At 45.6% G+C, this 17,916-nt stretch overlaps 2 pseudogenes; both read right to left on the reverse strand.

The window, feature by feature from the left end:
• Positions 1-1,151: 1,151 nt before the first annotated feature.
• On the reverse strand, positions 1,152-6,103 carry LOC101703844 (eukaryotic translation initiation factor 4 gamma 1-like; annotated as a pseudogene).
• Positions 6,104-8,852: 2,749 nt separating this feature from the next.
• LOC110350475 (gamma-crystallin E-like) lies at positions 8,853-17,504 on the reverse strand (annotated as a pseudogene).
• Positions 17,505-17,916: the final 412 nt, after the last annotated feature.

Here is a 17,916-nt window from a genome sequence, read left to right on the forward strand (position 1 = left end):
TGAGGATACAATATGTCATGCTAGCTAAGTTCAAGTTTATTGTCATAAAACAGATCTAAATTCAAATCCACTCCACTATGTAGCTCTCACTATGTAATTTGGAAATTACATAACCTCTTTTAGCTTTCCTATTTTTAAGATTAGAGTACTAAAATAGGCACTTTTTTTTCTGCCAAAAAGAAAGTATTAGACCAGTTAATTAATGGTAAGAAAACAGTTAACAATCTATAAAAATCAACATGTGTATCAAACATTGTATAAAAGAAGCTAAAGAAATCAAACAATTTATACAAGTCTGTTGATAAAGAACTTTTGTAAGTGCATTCTTTGCCAAAATATTAGATGTTGAAAGCAACATACTCAATTTCTTGAAGAGTTAATAACTGATTAACATACACATAAATATCTACCCAAACATGGAAGGGATATGAATTTGGAAACCGAAAGTGGAATTTAAAAAATGTTAGGGAGATTTAGTTCAAAAAATCTTTATAAGGAAGATGGGTTGAACAAGATTTTGCAGTCTAAATGGTAACACACATCTTAGATGTAGCAACAAGTAACAAGGGAAATAGCTGAAAATATTGATAAGGGCATTCATATGAGGTATATATATTTTGCATATATATAATATATATGTATATATGACTATTTCATTATTTTTATTTTTTTGCAGTACAGGGAATCAAACTCAGTACCTTGTGCTTGTGAGGTAGGTGGCAGCACCACTGAGCTAAATCCCCGGCCGATGACTACTTTATGTGACTATTTTTAAAAATCGAATTCATGTTTAATAATTACAGGCACCGTGCCCCCCCTTCCCCTGCCCAGGCAGCAGCAGGGGTGGTGCAGGGGCTGGGGCATATGCCCCCAGCAGCGAGGACAGCAGTCCCAAGAGTGATTTTCAGAAAATAAAAAAGGACCTCAGGGGCAGGGCTTAGTGCCCGCCCCCCCTCAAGACACACCAAATTTCAAGACTTTATATATAATATATCTCTGTGCCCCTGGGGAAGGAGAGGGACACCTGGCAGCATCCTGGAGGGGGCCCCAGGCAGCCCCAAGCCATCCTGCCTCTTCAAGCCACTTTATTAGCTCAGACTCATCACACTACAGGCACCTGCTGCCCCCTGCAGGCCAGACGGCTGGCCGGGCCATTGGCGTCCATGGGGCTCATGTCCCCAGCCCCACCCTCCCTCAGTTGTGGTCAGACTCCTCCTCCTCAGCCTCCCGAAGCCAGTTGAAGAAGGCTGTGACAGATTTAAGGGCCATGCCCTTGCCCAGCTGCTCAGGGGGGTTCTTGCTGCTCTCCCAGCTGTAGACTGCTTCCTCCTTCACCACGTCCTCATCATACAGCGCATCGAAGAACATCCGAAGCAGGTTGGGGGGCTGCTCCAAGGTCACCACAAGGGCCTGGAGGGCATAGAGCGCTGGTACCTCCTTCTGTTCATCACACAGGTACTTCTGTGGCAGTCGTGCTCGCGCTTTCAGCACCGCAACATCCACTGGGAGAGGAGTCCCAAAGATAACTGCAGAATAGCAGACAGCTGTCATGAGGGCGTGAACTAATGTGTTGGATGCTATCTGCTGCCCACTCAGATTGGCTTCTATCCAGTCGAGCACCCGTTGATTACTGTTGCCCTCCTGCAGCAGCTTCTCCAGCTGCTTGCTCAGCTCCTCTAAGGGGACTGCCCTCTGCCCAGGGGCATCCGACTCCTCTCCCAGAGTATACTCCACCTTCTGTTCAGCAATGAATGCATTAACATCTTGGCCTTCAGGCAGAAACTCCTTCCAGCTGAGTTCAGCCTCTCGCCATAGCATTCCCACCTTTTTGGGACCCATGCTTTTGCATAGGAGCCCCAGGATCTCCAATAAGAGGGACGTAGCTTTGCCCAAAGGTCTCAGAGGCTTTGTAATCACCCTGAATAGTTCTCTCATGGGCACCCCACCTTCCTGCAGAATGGCTGTTACCAGTTCTGCCAGATAAAGCCACACATGGGGGATGTCAATCTCCATGTCCTCCGCCAATTCCAGGATTACAGCCCTTGGTAGTGCTGGACGATGGAAAGGTGCCCGGCACACAGCAGCCTGTGGAGCAGCTTCCCCATGTGCTCTCTAGCGATGGTGCTGCGCTCCAGCGTGGACTCGACGCCGTGCCGCACAAAGATGAATGAAGAGCAGGGAGGGCGAGGCCAGCTCCCGTACACACTGCACTGCTTCCTTCATGTCGTTGAGATGGAGATACTCCTCAGTGATGGTCTTGGACTTCTTCTCCAGCTCCTCCTCAGAGAGTGCAGCCTTCAGGGGGCTCACTGGGGGGAGGGTGGCTTCCCGCTTCACAGTGTCCTGGCCCTGGTCGAGATCTTCCCTGAGGCTCGAGGCCTTGTGCAATCCCTCAGGCTGGGAAGGCCGCTCTCTACTCTGCTCTTCCACTTCTTTGCTGAAGCTTCGCTTGGGGGCAGGTGTCTGTGCACGATCTGATCGGTCCCCACGGTCGCTACCCTGTTCCCTCCGCTCTACTCGGTCTCCCCAGTCCCCAGCTTTCTCACTTCGTTCCCGGCTCAAGCTACTCCTCTGCACCACAGGTCTGTTATCTGTGCTCTCTGTAGGTACTGCCTGTTGAAGAGCTGAGAAGCGATTCAAGGTACTGGTAGCTGGATGAGCAGGTTCTGATGCTGCATTGGAGAGCTTGGCTCCTGAGCCCCCACTGCTACCTTTGCCCCAGCTCAGTCGTCCTCCTGGTGCAAAAAGCTGATTGTTGGAATCAATGGAGCCAGGCTTTGTGATCTTGGTGAGTTGTGAGGTGTCAATGGGGTGGCTGCCTTTGCTGATGGGGACTGTGCTCCAGCCGCCGTGGTCCACAAGTGGGAGGTCACGACTAATGGGTGGGCCTGGAGGGCCTCTCCGACGCTTGTCGCTGCCCTTGGCCATGAGCTGCTGCACTTTGATATGTTCGTGATGCTCCTCCATCTCGGCCTCCTTGTGGATCTGATCAATGGTCTTGGGACCCTGATCTCCGTGGCGTGGTACCCAATTGCTCTGTCCCAGATCCAGCACATCCTGTAGCATAAAGCGGATGCGAGATGACGTCTTCTTTTCTTTAATGATTTTTTCCATCTGGTTGAAATACTGATCCATTCGTGGCTTGGCTTTTGCAAAGTCCAGGTCTTTGTCAATGGTGGTGAGCAGGCGGCAGAGGCATTCCAGGGATTCCTCATCGTGGTTCTTTAGTAGTTTGACCACGCAGTCATGCATAATCACCTGGGTTAACATCTTGAGCTTGAACAACTCGCCGATAAACTTGATGTTCCCTAAAGAGTGCTGTCGGGCCCTGTCCCAAACCTCTTCTAACTCCTCCTTCAGGTGGCCCTGCTCCTCTGCCATAGGAGCTTCATCCATTTCTTTTTGCTTTTTCTCAAAAACTTCATCATCATTTTGTCTTTCTCAAATTCCTTCTGACATCAATTCAACAACAGTTTTCAGAAGTTAACAGTCACCGTTGGCTTTTCGGTAGTGGGCATTTTCAGCACCATGAGGCAGCGGCACACATTGGCGTAGACCACAGAGAAGCTGGGCTCTGAAATGGCCTTCTCGAAGATGAGGTCATTGACTCCTTTCAGGTGTTCCTCAGTGTCAATGGCCAGCTGTGTCACTTGCTCCATCAGCTGCTGGAACATCTGGGGTGTGAGCTTATTCAGGATGGAGCACACCCTGCAGAATAGGTCCTGGGTCTTGGTGCCATCAGCATCCTCTTCTCCTCGTTCCTTATCAGCTGCTGTCTGCTTGCTGCTGGGTTTCCAGGCCTTCTCTGCTTTATTCAGTTTTATATCTTCAGTCATTAACACTGTGGCAATAATCTTGCGTGGTTCTTTTCGGGGGCCCTGCTGAGAGCATGTGGGTCCCAAAGCCAGCCTGTGGCCCTCGGGCAGCTTCCCACCTGCCCCACCCCTCGGGGGCCCATGAATGCTAAGGGCTGGTCAGCCAAGGTTGGCAAAGGATGGAGTGAAGTCTGGACCACAGTTTATGCTGGGTAGTCTTGAGGGATCCAGTGGCCACAGCGGTGTCTTACTGGCCTTGTCCAGTACCATGTCAGTGATATGGGACAACCCTTCTGGCTTCTACATACTGGCAAAGATGAACTGAAAGCCAAGCAGGAACTCTCAGTTGTAACACTTTTTCTCCTCCAGGTTTAGTGGCTTCCACTGATCTGACTTATAGTCATTGTACTTCTGTTCCCCAGGCTGAAAGTTCTCAGCATTCTGGATTTTGTCCTCTTTGGAGTCCCAGGTCTCCTCTGCTTCCTCGGGCCATGGGGCCATGCTGGTGCCCTCAGACTCTGGGCCTGGGTTGTTGCCTACGGGAGGCTGATTCTCCGCCTCTGGTACTGCTGGGTTTGCCTCTTTGAAGGCATCTAGGTGGTTTCCCACAGCCTCCTTCTTATTTAGCTCCTTAATTTTCTGTCTCCTCTTTGGCACAGATACTGCCACTTGGGTGGCTATTGCCGCCTCCAAAGGGGGGAGGGACAAGTGGGCTGGGACAGGTGTGCCCTCTGAAGAGAGATCCTCTCCACCCTTCTCATTCTCAGCTTCGGCTTCTCTTCCTTCTTCCTCTTCCTCCTCCTCTTCCTCCTCTTCTTCCGTTTCCTCCTCCTGAGGAGGAGAAGCAGCTGGAGGAGTCATAGGTGGAGTGGCAGAGAGGACGGCGGAGGAAGCCACTGATACAGTAACCTCTTCAGCCTGCTCCTCTGGCTCACTGACTGGGGTCAAGTTCACAGCTGGTGGCGAGGGGGCTCCATTGAGCAGTTCCTCAGGTTGGGCAATTGGAGCAACAGGCTAGAGGGATTCTGAAGGGCAGGCCACAGGTAGAACAGGGGCAACCTCTGGGCTTGACTCCACCTCTGGCTCCAGCTCCTCAGATGGCACTATGCCATTAGCCTCGGGAACTTCTACCTTGTGAGATTCCAGGGGGGCAGGAATCTGGAGTGCACTGGAAGAGAACTCAGATTCTAGAATTGGTTTGCTAAGTGTCACTTCTACTTCCAGTATGGGTTTGGCAAGAGGAGTAGGTTCTGGAGAGAGGCAGTATGGCTCCTCAGTTTCATGGGAGATGGGAGTTGATTCTTCTACAGACATTTGTATCATCCCTATTGGGATAATGTCCCCAGGAAGAGAGAGGACTCCAAGATTAGGCTCAGACCCTGGTTCCAAGATTGGGGGTGGTGATGGGGTTGGAGACGGTGATGAAGGCTGGGACTCTGAAGGGCTGTGCTCTGAGCCAGGAAATCCTGGCCGGCTCCCAACGAGCGCTCCCTGAGCCCGGTCATCTGGCCAGACAATGACAGTGACCTGGGGCATCTCCCCATTAGCTTAAGGCTCCAGACCACCTCCCGTCTGGGGAGGGGTGGGTGTGGAGGCAGGTTGTGCCCCAGACATGATCTCCTCCATGATATCTTTCCCTCCTTGGTTTGGATCTCGAATTCAGATAGTTTTACGTTCCCTCTTAGGAGCAATTTGGGGTGGCTGGTTCATCAAAACTGGGGCAGGGGCCATGCCAGCAGGAAACTGCTGTGCACCTTGGACTGTGTAGTAGGCGCCAGCATAGGTCCCAAACTCAATAGGGCTTGCACCCGGATAGAAGCTTGGGGCTCCTGGCTGCACAGGGTACTGTTGTGTCAGGACAACATATGTGGAACGCCCCTGTCCAGGGATGTAGTAGGCCCCCTGGGAGGCTGAGTAGGAGATCTGGGAAGGGATCATCTTTACTTGGGATCCAGCAGGGTAGACATGGGCAGCTGGGTCAGGGCAGGCAGGGGCTGCACTCTGCACTCGGGCAGCTGCACTGCTGGGAGGCTGGGCCCGGCTAGGGTAGAAGTGCTGGTGGGGCTGGGAAGGCATGTTCATTTTGGTCCCTTGTGGCGTACTGAACACCACTGGTGCAGTCTGTCCCCGAGGAAATGCTGGCTGAGGGGGAGACCAGAGTTCAGCAAGAGGGGAAGGCCAGGTGGGGCTGAAAACCAAGCTGTGGGAGTCCAGGGGATGGGGTGGGCGGGGGTGCCTGCGGGCTGTGGAGCTTTGTTCATTTCATTTGGTGCCACATCAGGGTCCCCCCAGCACCCTCATTGTTAAGAATAAGTCCACAGTGTGGCCTCCAGGTTCTGGGCATCCGAGAACCTTCAGTCTCCTTCAGTCCATGCGGCCGAGCCCCACGCAGCCGCACAGACGTAGTCCACCTATGTGACTATTTTTAAAGAAGCTATATGACACCTCATTAGGAAAACAATTTGTTTTTAAATGTATTCATACTATATTTCCAAAAACAAAATGAAATTCTTTATTCCAATAAGGCACATGCATTCTATAAACAAGCCAAGAATCCGATCTAGAATGGAAAGTGAAGAATGAAAGAATATGACTAAATTTTCTTTAACAAAATATTTTATTCAAACATTGCTGCTGAAAGAAGTTTGGTTGTGTGCCACTAAGACTTTCCTTGTCCAGCTCAATTATTGTTACTTTTTGTTTCTGTTTGCTAATGAATATTTTTTAACTCCTTACTACCTAGTAGAAATCTGAAGTAGAAAAGAGAATGCACATAGCTCTCTTTTAATTTCAATCACCAGAGACCATCATTAGTTACCTGGGCATTATTAACCAGTCAAATTGTGAAGTAAATATATAACAAAGACATGGACAATTTAAGTAACATAAATAGATAAATCAGCAATTCCAGGTTTTCTTCAGAAACTCGAATGACTGGTCTTTCTTTGGCTTTCCTATCTCATTGCTCTTCTCTCTCCTGTGAAGAATATCTATGCTTCTATTTAGTTGATACTATTAAAAACAAAACCATTACTGAAAAATAGAGGTGGGTCCTCATTAATGTAATTTGTTTTGTGAAAAAAGGTAAGGAAGACAAAAATGTGAAGACTGGAAAAGTTGAGAATTTTAAGTGCTGATAGTATGAAAGAGGGGACTAAAAAGTTGCTCCCCCAAAGCAGACACAAACAACTTTACCATGTTGAGTCTCTACTGTGTGGAGGACCTTCTCCCAGATGTTAGAGAGCACACAAATTTGAAACAATTTTAGCCTTTAGGGGAGAGAAGATGGAAGTGCGAGCAGTAAGAAAAATAAGAAGTTAAACAAAGGGAGAACACCCAGAAAAATCTTTTAGGAAAGTGTTTGTCTTTTTTTCTCTTTTCAACCAAAGAACATTTCATTTCCTCTGAAGAGTTCATGCAATGAGTTATTCAAAAATACAGACCTGAATGAAGTGAGAGCTTTAATGGACCACCCAAAAGGTCTCTTCAAACTTCAGGTCCTCCCAGTCTGTTTTAGAGTACTCTATTCTTTATTTCCTTTTATTTTCTACCAGTGATTTTTGTTCCAATAATTCAGTGAACACCAAAACATAATTTTAAAATGAATGAGTGCAAGATTAGGGAAAAAAATGGACTCAACCATCGTATTGTGCCTTCTCTCTAAGAAGTCACTCTTGAAATGAAGGATAAGAAAGAAGACTTTAAAAATTATTATTATTATTATTTATTTTATTTTATTTTATTTTTTTGGTACCGGGGATCAACTTGGGACCTTGCGCTTTCGAGGCAGGCGCTGAAACCACTGAGCTAAATCCTTGGCCCAGCATATCACATCTTAATTCTTTTTTAATCCCCTTCTCTCCTCTCTTTCCTTTCTCCATCTATTGATCTCCTTCCCATTTGAGAAAAATCTATCTCCCTACTTCTTACAAAAGTATTTCTTAACAATCATTGTAAAAATGTAACTTACCTCCCAGTAGAACTACTTTGAAAAAGCCAGTATCAATTTTAGTGTTTATTTGTTTCAAATATGGAATATGTCACTATAGAAATAAAAGTTTTGTAGGCATTAACTCTTGTTGTCTTTCTAAATGTAAACTGGTTTGGAAAAATGAACTGGACTAAGTTCCTGAGGGTTTTCTCAGAAGCGGGAAGTAGAATCAGTTTTTATCTGTGTGGCAATCCATCACAAATTAGTTTAAAGTCTAGGGATATTTATTATCTCATCTAATAGAAGGCTCAGGATGAAGACAGTTTCCTAGCATGAATAAAATTGGATTCTACCTTCTCTGCAACTTCCCTGCCTTTGTTACCTTCCACGTGTTTCCCTTATTAAAATGAATAGTTTCTGGACTTCTCAAATTTACCCTGTAGATTTCAAGATGATAAAATAGTAACTCAGGTAACAAAGAGGAAAAAGGGAAAGCTTTATATAACAATAAAACAAGACTTACTGAGTTATTTAGGCCATATGGTAACTTCTATCTGGCGGCAGTCACAAGAGATTGCCACCAACAATCTGGGTTAAAGCTGAGTTCCTTTATTGGATTGGCAAGCAGGGCTGACACATCATTTTTAAGGTTGGTAACCATTTCTAGTTGGGGAAGAGATGGGTTTACCTGAATATCACAGAACACAGAGGCAGGCTGAATACTTGAGTACATTCACATTTATTGAGAAGGAGGTGATGTGGTTTAGTCATCCAACAATGCTCGGCACCCCATTGCACTCTCAGGAAATTCAGAGGAACAGAAAATGTCACAGGAAATACAGACATAAATTCTTCCTTTCAAACTGCAATTGTCTTCCTGTACTACTTGACTGACAATGTACAAGAAAATGTACTTGAACGAGGTATGGTGCCTCTGGAATACCATGCTAGAAATAATCAAAGTTCATTGTTAAAATGGTCATTTACCATTTACCTGGTTTCAAATATGGACATGACTCATCCAGAGTCTAGACAGTGATGAATTATTCATGACTGAAGGGAGTAGTGAAAATGGGTATAGGAGTTAAATTATATGTGCATTATGGTTCTTTTTTTTTTTTTTTTTGGTACTGGGGATTGAACTCGGGACCTTGTGCTTGCACAGCAGGCACCAGAACCACTGAGCTAAATCCTCAGCCTGGTTCTTAAAGTGAGTAAGAATATTACCATTTGAGTTATACTGTAACCTTTATCTCCTTTCTTTCTTTCTTTCTCTCTCTTTCTTTCTCTCTCTCTTCCTTCTTTCCTTCCTTCCTTTCTTTCTTCCTTTTCTCCCTTCATCCACTGTATGTTCCACCACTCCCACCTTGTCACCTCTTTCCCTGGATCCTGATGATTCCTTGGAACAGAATTTGGGAATCCTAAAAGCATTCAATGACTTTTGGCGGGGGTGCTGCCAAGAAATTATAAGTTCCCAGATCCTCTGCACTCAGTCAAACAACACTTGCTCCAAAGAGGCCATTTCCTTGTCTGTGGAAGGGACATTTCCATTTCATCCTGCCACTAGTTCCCTACCACAATGACTCACAATAATAATACGTGCAACACACAACCAAGACAGAAGTTTGCCTTTCACACAGAAGCCAGTTTCGGTTCAGATGTTCATCTTGTCTCTCAGGGTCCCTTCCTTCCTTCCCTTATCAGTTCATCATGTTTCTGTAAGAAGGAAGGAAGAATATGACCAGAATATGTGAAACTTTTAATAAGTTTAATAAGTAGATACTAAACCCAGATGGTCCACTGAGAGAGTTGCATAGGCTGAAATAATTTATTAATGAACTTGAACTAAGAAGTGATTGGGTATAAGCCTATTAATACATCATGAAGAAGGATTAGAATTCAAAGAACCAAGATTTTCTGTTCTAAGTTATTTTTTACTATTTTGTTATTTATTGATGGCAATGCAGTAGATAAAACCAATCACAATAGTTGAAAGATTAGATTAGAATAATTTATAAATGCATATAGCTAACAATCTCAAATACACTCCCTTTATAAATCATGAAAAGAAAAAAATCAAATTAGCATTTATTACACACTGTACACAATGCTAGGTATTTTCACATTGGTCATTATCCTTATTTTACTGATGAAGAGATGTGAGGCTCTGAAATGACTGTCTAGTGCTTTCACATAGTAATTTTTTTTTTTTTTTTACCATGAGTCACTAGGTAAATAGGGCAACAGTTTCCGGTGAGGAAAGAATAAGAAGCAGTTATCAAATGCCGAGTCTGCACTTGGCTCTGCCCAAGACAAATTCATAGAGTATTTCACTCTCCCCATTACAGATAAAAAAATCAAGACTTGGACAGATTTGGTAATATTCTCAAAGCTGCAGTCTGTACACAAAGGAACAAGAAGCTAAAGACAAGTGGTTCTAAATACAGAGAACATTCTCACTGTGCTATGGCATGCAGCATCTTGGGGTATCAGGTAGGCATGTGTCCTGGAGCTGGGCTAGTAGCATAGTAGCAGTTTGCAGAAATACAAAGCACTCCAGCAATTCTAAAGGAAAGAACACAGGGAAGGTATATCTTTTTATATCAACTGAAGAACATGCGATGTTTTGCCCCTTTCATCCAGGAATTCCAAGGACAATGGTACAGCATTAGAATGTCTGAGATAGTAAATAAATCTGTACATTACAGAGTAAATAAATGGTAAATCCTGCAAGCAAACCAACTCTCTGTTTGGTATCCTCCTTCTCACTCTCTAATCTGGTATTTTATAGTTGATTTGGCTAATGTCTGATACAAACTTCTGTGTGAAATACACTAGTTGTATGGTTGAACTGTTATCAATGTATATGAGATATGATTCAAATATTTCAGGTTTGTCTCCAGATAATTAGTAAGTATGACACACAGGTCAACAATTAACCAGGGCCAAGGGGCTTTCCTGAAATTAATCATGCCTGTAACTTGAGGAACTTCTTATCTCTCAAGCACTAGAAACGATTTATCAGCTCAGCATTCAGTCTTTTATCAAAGTTCTAGTTTCCACAACTTGGAGAATTTCTTCAGTCATTCTGACAGCTTCTATCTTTATGATTACAAATATGGCAGGATAAAAATAATTGCACATTTAGAAGACTCCTGGAAAGTTTTCACAGGCTTTATATTGTTTTTTTAAAAACTATTTCAATTGAATTTTGAAAACCAGAACCTGATTTCTTTTTTATTTTATAAACACAATTTCCCTTTTAAAATATTATTTTTCTTTGCCTTGGTCTGTTAACATTTTGTTCACAAATAACAGCATGAGGTATTTGGATTTTCTGCTAGGGATGCTAATGAATAGTTCATGAACTGTCAAATTCTCTAAGTTTTGCTTTTTCAGATTCCATAAAGAACTGCTCTCATCCAGGGGGTTGACAGACATTTTCAAATGTTTCTACAAAATATCCTGTTGTATCTTGAAGGGAAAATGTCTCTCTTTTAATTCTCCTGCAACTGAGATTCAGGACCTTACTGTTACCCTCTATTTGGTTTTTTTGTTTTGTTTTTGGTACTTGGGATCAAACTTGGGTTTTTGTGCTTGCGAGGGAGGTGGCAGAACCACTGAGCTAAATCCTGGCCCTGTTACCCTCTATTTGAAATAAGAATTTATTCTTTGGACAGAACAAAAATTTATGAATGTTTCAGAACTATTGACAGAGCAGAAAGTCTCTGGTGTTTCTTTTGTTTAATTATCCTCCCAGACTAGATTCTATCTTTTCTTATTTTTTAAATAATTGAAAAAGTAACGTGAATAAGTTGGAGGGACCAGAATGATGTTAGAGCGGAAAAAAACCAAAAAGTTCCTAGGAAAAAAGTACTCAGGGTCTTTTGACTCCTTTCACATGTGAACCAGGCCAGAGAAGGACTGGTAGGTAACAGAGACAGCAGCTTCTGATTGGTGAATACCTACTTCCCTTCTGCCTGACTGTAGTGTTAGTAAAGGCAAGTTCTATTTTCAACTTGGAGAATATGGCTATGTTTGTCTCTATGGAGATGAGCTGAACGAATGATGTCAGCCATACAAAGGGACCCTCCATGAGCAACACATTGATGGGATATGAAAGACAATTCTTAAAGACTGTCCCTTAGGAAAACCTCACAAGCCTGTCTCTTTCTGCCTGAGGTGTTCATTTCAAGGCACATGTTACTGCTCAGAGATAATAAATGGATGGCCCTTAGTTTCTGCTGTATCACATTTTAAAATATCTTAAAATTGTTGATATGTGCTCTTTGGTCAATACAAATCTTACCTTTCCCTCCCACTGTCTGCTAACCACTTCTCCCGTTCCCATTACCCTCTTGGCCCAGGAAAGCATTTAAGTTTACTTCTCTCCCACTTAGGTCCTGGCACTCTTATTCCAAATAGTGTTTTTTATATAACTATTTTGTCCCAATGACTCAGAAATTACCAATGGACAAATGTTTTCTCTTCTTATGGATATCTATCCACCACCATTGGACCTGGTCTGGATTAGGCATAATCTATTGGAAACTTCAGAAGATAAAAATGTGTTGGAGATATTCCCTGTAGAAGTACATAAAATTTAATAAAAGAGACAAACTTGCTTATCTCCAGAGTGAAAGGTTGTAACTAAAAGTCTATTAATGGACAGGGAGAGGGAGAGTGGGGGAATCAGTAGAGAAAAGAAGTGACTTGTATCTGCAAATTCCTTATTTGCTGTTGACATTTCAGTACAGTGTAGCTAATGGAACAGACACATGAGACAATGGTGGAAGCTACCTCTCCCACTCTGCCTCAGTTAGTGTCAGGTGAAAATTACAGTTTAACTGAGCATCTCCTTACAATTTAAATGTGATACTTGCCATCTCTCAACTTCCAGGATTTTTATATAACTTAACTTTCAGGCCATATCTTGAACAAAAATTCCAAAGGCTGTGCTTTTTCTGAATGCAAATGCCAATTTATCTTTTTTCCTCCACTACGTCAACACTGTCCAACGGAAAATATAGTGAGGCCCATAAATGTAATTTAAAATATCTTAGTAGCCACATTTAAAAAGTTAAAAGATACAGAGCAAGTCCAAAAGGTCCTTAGAGTTTCTTTGAGTATCTTGGAGCATGCATGTGTGTTAGGTAAATAAAATGTTAGACATAAATCATCTGGTTGCTTTATTCTTTCAATATCTGAGATTGTTGTAGTAGAGTATTTGCTAGTTGATTGATGGTTTTCTTCAAGTAGAAAGTTATTGGCAGTTCTTCTTTCTTAAGCATGGCCATTTAACTCACCAGGGACTTATTTCATCAAGAGGTTTCTGTTTTCACAATTAAGGAAAACTCTTAAGCTGAGTAGCAATTTATTTTTTTCTTGATTACATGTAAACATAAAAATATAGTATTTTTGCTTTCAGAAAATCCTCTGGTGTACTAGAATACCTACTTAGATTTCATTCCGACTCCTTTTCTCTTGAAAAGACATACTGAACTCCATTAAATAATAATCCCCTTATGTTTTTTTCTTTCATAGTATTAGGAATGATATCAAATGCTGATTCTTGAGCTATGAATCATAAAGATTGATCCAAGTTCAAGGGCAGTATCTGCCAAGTCAATAATAAGCTTATGAACTTTGCCTTATTTCATTCTGTCTTTACTCCTGGACGGTGTGTGTACCTATATTTACCACTGCACACTGCCTGATTGCTCTATAGCTCCCTTAGGGTGATCTGTGACTGGAGAAGTTCTTTGGCTCTGTGTATTAGGTAGTACCTGGTTCCTATATTTATGCTCTGAATATGTAAAATATTAATCAGTCTATTCAACCACTCATTTATTGTAAGCCTCAGATGTGTTAGATACAATGATGCAAACATTGCTAACTCTGTCTACCTCCAATGCAATCGAGCTTAGCCATCCTTCTTAATGCAGTCACTCAAAAAGATTTCAAATGAGACAACAATTCTCAGAAGGTGATCAGGTGTTCCACAAGTCAACTCACGGATCAGGTTCCTAGAAGCTTATATATGCAAAACTATAGTTAGTGATGAAAAAACGTTAACTCCTTTAATCCATGTTAAATCCTTACTAGAAGAGTATTATCACTCCTTATTTTTGCCAATTAGGAAACTGAGGCACAGAAATGATAAATACCTTGCCTCACCACCTGTAGCTAGTGTGTGGATCGGGACCCAGGCTGCACTCTGAATGCTATTGCATACCACCCTTTCCGCTGACAAATTTTGGAAAACCCACACAATCCCTGCCTTTATTCTTGCTGGGCCTGTCCAAGCAGGCCGAAAGGAACAGAGAAGTCCATTTCTGCATGAAACCCACAGGAAATATTTTATTAACTTCCAGATGGAGAAAAGGGTGGAGCAATGTTTCAATGGAAATCCGTGACTCTCCTCAGCGAGCCCACCCTGGCACTCAGGGCCCCCAGTCGTGGTGCCGCCTGTACTCCCCTGGCAGGAGCAGGTAATGCCGCCACGGTAGTTGGGCAGCTCGTAGAGGACCCAGCAGCCCTCCAGCACGTGGAAGGGCTGGATGTCACCGAAGTGGAAGAGGGGCAGTCCTCGGTGATCTCCACCATCTGGCCTCGGTAGTCGTCGCGCTCGTAGATCCTGATTCTGTGGGAACCGGACTGGGGACCCAGCAAACAACAGATGAGGCGAGGTCAGTAAACCTGAGCTTGTTCTAGCGACCAATCAATCACGTGCTCCCCTGGCGGCCGGGGGTTTCTTTATCTCTGCTGTACAAAGGGACCGCGCTAAAACTGTGTGCAGCGGGGTAGGTTGGACACTGCGACACTCCAGCAGGCACCTCTCACGTGCCTCGGACGTGAATGGTGCTCCTGGAGTTTCCTGGTACCACAGTCCACACGACCCACGCACGCTGGACCTGCGCAGGGCCATTTTTAAGTCACAATTTCAATGTATTTATTTTATTCTCCCATGGATTCGTGGTGGCCTGAGGCTCTTGTATTATCAAACAAGTACATACATCATAAAAGTACATACTGCAGTAAAAACACCAATATATTCGGGGCAAAAGGCATTAGAGTCTCAGGCGCGTTAGAAGAAGCTGGAGGGAGAGGCTGTCACACTGTTTCGACTGGAAATTCAGGAAGAAAGCTCAGCCCAGCCAGCCCCATCCTTTCCTCGCTGCTTCAGGCCCTGCTGCCCCCCAGCTGGACAGCAAGAGCCTCCCAAAGACCGGGTTTCAGGTCTCAGCTCTAACACGGCTCCTGCCCATCATCTCAGGTAGTTAACAAAAATGGAAGTTCGAGATGGTGCAGGAGACCAAGAGTATAAAACCTTCAGAGAGTGGGCCGCTGGGCCGCTGGGCCCGGGCAAATCCTCTTGCTCCTCCCCAGCCTGCGGGCTTCTTCCCGGCAGGACCCCCACCCCCACCCCGCCCGTGCAGGAAGGATTCTCCGCGCAGCTCGGCCTGAGGAACAAGCTGCTGCTGCCAGGCCTTCCCCGAGGCGGCGGGAGACTCCGTCTCCCCACAGCCCGGCACAGGCAGAGCAACCGCACGCTGAGCCTTCTCTTCCCCGAGAGCAACTGCGGTCCCGAGTCCCTGTCTGCGGGGCTGTCAGGACCGGGAGCGGGGACCCAGGTTTTCAGGCTCCTGGTGCCAGGCCGGGCCCTCCGGGGGTGCAGGCCTCAGAGCAGCGGGGCTTTCCCATCCCACCTCTGCCGGGGGATTCTGGGCTGCGGGGGCCCGGGGGGGGGCGGTGTGTGTGACAGGGGCTCTGCAGGGGCTCTGGGGACCTCAGGGTCGCTCCGTGTTTAGCCGCATTAGAGGCGGGACTCACGTGACCTCGGGTGTTGTAACAGTTACTGCTGTAGGGAGGGTGGCTCGGCTGTGCCAGGCAGTCCCGGTGCCCACATCGCGGCTCTATAAATGAGCTGCTCTCGTCAGCCCCGTTTCACAGATGGAGAAAGTGAGAGACGGCGGCTCAGCTCCGACGGCGAGGAGGCGCCTGCTGCTGCTTCAGCCTGCGGCGCAGGCGCTGTGAACGGAGCCTGCACTGCTTTCCCCAGCAGCGGGGAATTCGATCTAGCAAATCAAATGTCCAATTAAAAGCTTCTGGCCATCTACTTTTTAGGTGAAGGAAAGCTCGAAGACGTTAATAAAAGGAGAGAATACGGCTGAGCCAGAAAGAAGGGGCCGCCTTGCACCCCGGCCTGCGGAGTGGGCCGCGCGTCGGGGTCACCGCAGGGCCTCGGGCACAGAGGGGCCCCGGGCCCCGGACTCACGCCCGGGAGGAGGCGGCAGGAGCGGACCGCGTCGCTGAGGCCCATCCAGCCCTGGTGGTCGGGGTAGTCCCCGCCGCAGGAAGTACTGGAGGCCCGGGGAGTCGGGATGCTCATACAGCATCCAGCAGCCGCTGTCCACGCGCACCGAGTTGCAGCGGCTGAAGTAGGGCTGCAGGTTGGCGTGGTCGCCGCTGCACTGGCAGCGGCGGCCCTGGAAGGCCCGGTCCTCATAGAAGGTGATCTGCAAGGCCGGGCGAGGCGAGGGTTCAGCGGCCTGGGCCGGCCCGGGCCTCCGCTGCCCGCGCCCCTCCAGGGTTACCTTGTCCACGGCTGTGGGTGCGGTCGCAGCGCTGGCGCCCGAGTCTATATAGCAGGAGGCTGCCGCGCTGGCAGGAACCGCACAAAGGGGCCCGCCAAGGCAAGGGCGCTTTTCTCTCCCTTTCTTTACAGTGCGCGTGGGGTGGGATTGTTCTATGTTTTCTCCTAGACTCTCCAGAGCTTTTGAATTGATGACCAGGTCAACAGAGTCACTTCATGCCACTCAGGCCTATAAATGAAACCTATTTCGGAATATTGTAATTAAACGAAGATGAAAGAGTTAATTGAAATAAAATATTTTATTTACCTTTTAAAATTTCAAGATAAGAACTTTTTGCCATCACAGTGCAGGGTAGAGATCAAGTCTGGGATCAGAATGGGGCATAGCAGGATGTTTAGATCGCAGAGGATTTGCTTTGCATGAAAATGTGGAACATGGGAATGAAATTACCTTTTCCACAGGGTGTTTTCAGTAGTTTGGGATTTGCCTTGGTCTGCACTGAGAGAACCTCTCTAGCTCATCCTGTCTTCTGGCAAGCAGGGAGAGAGATCAGATAAATAATGTGCCGGGAGGATTCTACCAAGCAAAGCTAGATAAAACAGGCATCAGCTCTGCTCCCTGGAGACTAGGCCAGCCAGGGAGATGTTGGGAATCTAAGTAAAGTTGAAATCGCACAGGGCTTCTATTTTCCTTCCTTCCTTCCTTCCTTCCTTCCTTCCTTCCTTCCTTCCTTCCTTCCTTCCTTCCTTTCCCTTCCTTCCCTCCCTCCCTCCCTCCCTCCTTCTTTCTTTCTTTCTTTCTTTCTTTCTTTCTTTCTTTCTTTCTTTCTTTCTTTCTTTCTTTCCTTCTTTCTTATTTTTTTTGTTTTCCTTTCGTTCTCTGCCCAGGAGCAAGTCCTAGATTTGGGGTCTGGAATCTTCTCCCAGCCACTGCAACCCCAGTCCCATTTCCTCTGCAGCTGAACCTGGAGCCCCATCCATACTCTTTAAAGCATGCTTTCTCAACCCCAGGGCGAGAGTGAGATTCCAGGCTGGAATCTTAGGCGTTGTCCTCTGCACTGGATGCTGTGAAGCACCACCCCTAGCCTCCACTTACAGGTACTACAGTAGCACACCTATCCTTACTCTTCAAGTTGTCACAACTGAAGAAATCTTCAGACATCTCCAAATGTCCATCTGGTAGGGGTGGGAAGCTGGGTGGATGACAAAATTCATCCCTATTGTAAACTACTGGTCGAAAAACTAGCCATATTCAAAATATATTTAGTACGAACCTCATATTCCCACTCTCAGTTTCCACACTGCATTAATGGTATGGTTTGTAGACTGGGTTTGGGAACTGCAGAAATTTCTCAGAAGTGCTCTGAGAACACTCAAAGAAGAAGGTGGAGGAAGAAACTGGAATGCTACAGCTAGACATCCCTGCCCATTTTCAACCTAAGCATCTTCACTTTCATGTGCTTTATACAGAAACGTGCTTGAAAATAGGGTTTATTCCTTGTTAATACATTTTAAAAATAAATACACAAAAACCATTGTTGTTAGACATTGTGCCTCTCTGAATAGCATCACTG

The sequence above is a fragment of the Heterocephalus glaber genome, unplaced genomic scaffold (assembly GCF_053883595.1).
Source record: "Heterocephalus glaber isolate CG9 unplaced genomic scaffold, H.glaber_assembly_v1.0 deba00000621, whole genome shotgun sequence".
In the NCBI taxonomy this organism is placed as follows: domain Eukaryota; kingdom Metazoa; phylum Chordata; class Mammalia; order Rodentia; family Bathyergidae; genus Heterocephalus; species Heterocephalus glaber.